General features: G+C 44.7%; 1 protein-coding gene and 1 long non-coding RNA gene across 2 annotated transcripts in view; one reads left to right on the top strand and one right to left on the bottom strand.

Annotated features, from left to right (window-relative positions):
- PPP3R1 (protein phosphatase 3 regulatory subunit B, alpha) overlaps positions 1-4439 on the bottom strand; it is a 35171-nt gene that overhangs the window by 8064 nt on the left and 22668 nt on the right. The window lies entirely within an intron of this gene.
- Positions 4205-4439, top strand: part of LOC109296926 — a 6197-nt gene continuing 5962 nt past the window's right edge. The window contains exon 1 of the long non-coding RNA XR_002097102.1: positions 4205-4305. This is a non-coding gene — a long non-coding RNA (uncharacterized LOC109296926). The remainder of the gene's footprint in view (positions 4306-4439) is intronic.

Raw genomic sequence — 4439 nt, 5'->3', positions numbered from 1 at the left:
TTTTTTTTTTTTTTTTTTTTAAGAGGTTATATGCTACAGTCTCCATCTTAACTAGTTTTCATATTAAAAAAACAACTTTGGATACACTACATTTTTACAACTTACCATATTTTCTTCCTGCACCAGCCATAACACATTTAACCTTGTGACTTACTAGAACTACCATATGCTGACTCAAGGCTTTAAAGGATTGATAATGCTTAGCTAATTCTTATGGTCACATGGCCCTACAATAGAGACAAGACTAGTCCTGGTCCTGAAAGCAGTTGTTTCTTTTATTTACAATTAGCTCTATAAAAAGCATAAACACAGAAACCTGTCAATGATTTTCTAAAAAGCAAGTAATCAATTACTCAACTTACCAGAATTAACCTAGTATTTTAGAAAACGCAAAATAGCTTTGTAATAGTTTTATATAAAGCAGAAAAGGCACTACTTTAGCATGATAAATGTAATTAGGCTTATCGCCACAGTGAAATACTTACTACATGAATAAAGGTAAGTATACTTACTGACAGATGCCCACAGCAAAACTGCAATTTTACTATTTAAAAAATACCAATAGTCTTTAAGAAAATGGCTCTGATCACCTCAAAACCAGAATACTCCAGAGACGCATACTTCATCCTCCTGTTATTTCTCCCCAGAAATAAAGTGCCTGTGTACTGTTAGAAGATCAGATTATGTAATAAGTCCCAGGAATACAGGACAGGAAAGGGCCCCTGATCCCTGTGCTCTGTTCACAGGTAACCCTTTGTCTAAAAGGGACCACAACACACATGCTCTGACCTCTATCTCATGCACATGACAGGAGCAGGGGAGACAAGTACACTGTCAATGCCTTGGCCACTGAAATAGCAAGGAATTTTGTTAGGTTCAAATAAGCTTACACAGTTGAAGGTGGACTATGCCCTGCACTAAAAGAGGTAACCCCCACCATCCTCACCAATCTGACTGGGGAAAAAAAAAATCTTCCTGATACAAAGTCTGACAGTGAGTTTGACCCTGAATACATGACATCATTCAACTCCTGAGAGGTGGGTTATGATTTATAAGCATAGTAGAACCCAGATGCTTCACAAGTTTAGGCCCCTCCCTCCCCACTTCTCAAGTTTAAATTTAAAGCAGCACTACTGGAGTGAAACAGTTTGTTAATTTAAATCTTCAAGTACTATGGTAATAAATTCCACAGAAGTAGCTATAAAGAAATAAACATCAATACTACATCCATCACGAAGAAATAAACATTTCACATATTTTGTGGAGTAATTTTGTGGCTTATTTCCTATTTTATTACACCATTAACTGCCCAAATGTCCAGGATAAACAGGATACTACTTACAACATGACTAACTAGTTTATAGTTTCATAGTTAGTAGGGTCGGAGGGGACCTGAGCAGATCATCAAGTCCGACCCCCTGCCATGGCAGGAAAGAGTACTGGGGTCAAACGACCCCAGCAAGGTGTTTGTCTAGCCTCCTCTTAAAGACCCCCAGGGTAGAAGCCAGCACCACTTCTCTTGGAAGTTGGTTCCAGATCCTAGCCGCCCTGACCATGAAGTAGCGCCTCTTGATGTCTAATCTGAATCTACCCTCTGCCAGCTTGTGACCGTTATTTCTAGTTACTCCTGGTAGTGCTCAGGGGAACAGGGACTCCCCCAGTGCCTGCTGGTCCCCTCTGACTAGTTTGTAACAGGCCACTAGATCCCCCCTCAGCCTTCTCTTGTGCAGGCTGAACAGGTTCAGGTCCCGTAGCCTCTCCCCACAGGGCCTGCCTTGCTGCCCCCGATCATGCGAGTGGCCCTCCTCTGGACCCTCTCCATGTTGTCCACATCCCTCTTGAAGTGTGGTGCCCAGAACTGGACGCAGTACTCCAGCTGTGGCCTGACCAATGTCGCAGAGGGGGAGGATCACCTCCTTGAACCTGCTCGAGATGCATCTGTGGATGCATGACAAGGTGTGGCTGGCCTTCCTGATTGCATCCCCACACTGCCGGCCCATGTTCATATTGGAATCAATGATGACTCCAAGATCCTTTTCTGCCTTTGCACTGACAAGAAGGGAGTTCCCCAGCCTGTAGGTATGCTGCTGGTTCTTCCTCCCCAGGTGAATCACTTTGTACTTGTCAGTGCTGAATCCCATCCTATTCTTGTCGGCCCACCCCTGTAACCTGTCTACATCTGATTGCAACCTATTCCTCCCTTCGAGCATGCCCACATCCCCCCCACATCTTAATGTTGTCAGCAAATTTAAACAAGGTGCTTTTTACCCCCTCGTCCAAGTCACTGATGAAGATGTTGAACAATGCGGACTCGAGGACCAAGCCCTGGGGGACCTCACTGCCCACATCCCTCCAGGTCAAATAGGACCAGTCCACCACCACTCTCTGGGTGCAGTCCTCCAGCCAACTAGTGACCCATTTCACTGTAGCTGTCAACACCCACAGTCCCCCAGTTTTTTAATGAGAACGGGGTGAGACACAGTGTCGAAGGCCTTCCTAAAGTCCAGAAAGACTACGTCCACTGCTACCCCTGCATCTAAGCATTTTGTGACCTGGTCATAGAAGGCCACCAAGTTGGTCTGACAGGACCTGCCTCCAATGAACCTGTGTTGGTTGCCCCTAAGCATAAGCTCCCCCCCGGCCCCTCGTGGACATGTGCCAAGATAATTCTCTCAGGTTAATCAGGTCTGAAATGCAACACCTGCCAGGGTCCTTAATGAGCTAGCACAGGGCTGTCCAAATGGCAGCCCACAGGCTACATGTGGCCCTTGAGGGGTTAATATGCAGCCTCCAGGCTCCTGGTCCAAGTACTGCTCCTCTCATAACACTCCTGCTGCCAAAGTCTTCAGGCTCCATTCTTCATCTTCTGGGGGTGGGCATGGCCTGCAGGGCCAAGGAAGCCTGTAGCAGGGGTCTCTCAAAGGACACCAGCCCTGGTGTGATGCAGCAGGGGTCACCTGCTACAATAGCAGGTGTGGCTCACACAGCACAGTGGAGTAGAGGAGTCCAGCATGATGCAGCAGGGCAGTTCACACAACAGCCCAATCAGAGAGGGTCCCTGCCACTCAAATTTAACAGCCAAGGTCTGACAGGTAAGACTAAGAACTCAAGTCTGCTTCTGGATAGTGAAATACTATACATTTTATCCAGCCTTGGAATAAGTGATGCTGTCCTCCTACCTTTTTGTGTCTGCATTCTTCACAATCTTAATAATTTTAAGGTGCTAGATATGAAAGATATTTTCTCTTAAAGGGATGGTAGAAGAAGAAAGATTACAAAGGTAATGCATCTATATTCTTTAAATGGAAAGGAAAAAAAAAGTCTAGGTCATATTACCCAGGCCTAAGAACAATTGCTTTCCCAATCACTCTGCATCCTTTATAATCAGTTGCCTGTCCTCCTCGTTTTTTTAAGCCAAAAACTGGGAACAGAAAATTAGAATACACATAGATCTTTGGCTATTTCTGTTATTGTGTACTTGCCACGAGCATACCCTGTTCCTGTTTCTTGGCAAAGAACTCGTGGATGTCACTCAAGATACAAAGCTGACCACTGTAAAATGGCTTAGACTGAATATGGAAGTATTCTTCATGGATAGTGTTATCTTCTGAACTAAGCTATATTCATGCCAAGTTCGAAACAAGCATAAAAGGAGATGCATGTTTTTTCTTTCCCCAAAACAGCCATGTTATAGCTTCCTTTTGCATATCTGTCTGCATGCAAAAACAGCACGACTCCCCAAATTAAGCCAGCCTGCCTGGCCTGCTAGCATAACCTCTTCCAACACTGGTTAACCATCTTATCTAAAAGCTAAAAGATCCAGAAGTTTGCATTTCTATTACTGTATGGCAGGCTTTAGCTCAAACTGCAGAGTTTAGCTTTTAAACCCAAAGGACTACAGGTTCATTTCCTCCAGACAACCCAATCAATTTCAAGTCTGAGTACATACCATGCCAACCATAACCGTTGTGGGCATATGAACTTAAGGAAAGCTTCCATGGTTAGTGGAAATGTAGGCCACACACAAAAGAATGGATGCAAGGAAAACTTCTTTTTAGTCGAGTGCCAAGGTTTTGGAACAGGCTCCCCCAGAGGTGGTACAGTCACCCACCCTGGTGATCTTCAAACAGCATCTTGACACCCACCTTGCTGGGATCATCTGACCCCAGCAGTCTTTCCTGCCCACATGCAGGGGGGCTAGACCCAATGATCTTGTAAGGTCCCTTCCAGTCTCTAACATCTATGAAACTATGAAATAATGTACTGTTCTTCTATGCCCTTTAATTGGCTAGATCACACAAAAAGGTTTGTAAATCTGCTAAAAACTAAGGTATCTCATCCTTTACTCCAAGAGGCAGAGACTTGTACTTAGAGATCCATCGGTTTCGATAGCCAAAGACAGCCATCCCCAGGACACTACCAGCAACCAGAGCCTGGAG

The sequence above is a fragment of the Gavialis gangeticus genome, unplaced genomic scaffold (genome assembly GCF_001723915.1).
Source record: "Gavialis gangeticus isolate Ggan-Ray unplaced genomic scaffold, GavGan_comp1, whole genome shotgun sequence".
Classification (NCBI taxonomy): domain Eukaryota; kingdom Metazoa; phylum Chordata; order Crocodylia; family Gavialidae; genus Gavialis; species Gavialis gangeticus.
The sequence above is the reverse complement of the archived record's forward strand: the minus strand, read 5'-3'. Positions and strand labels throughout refer to the sequence as shown.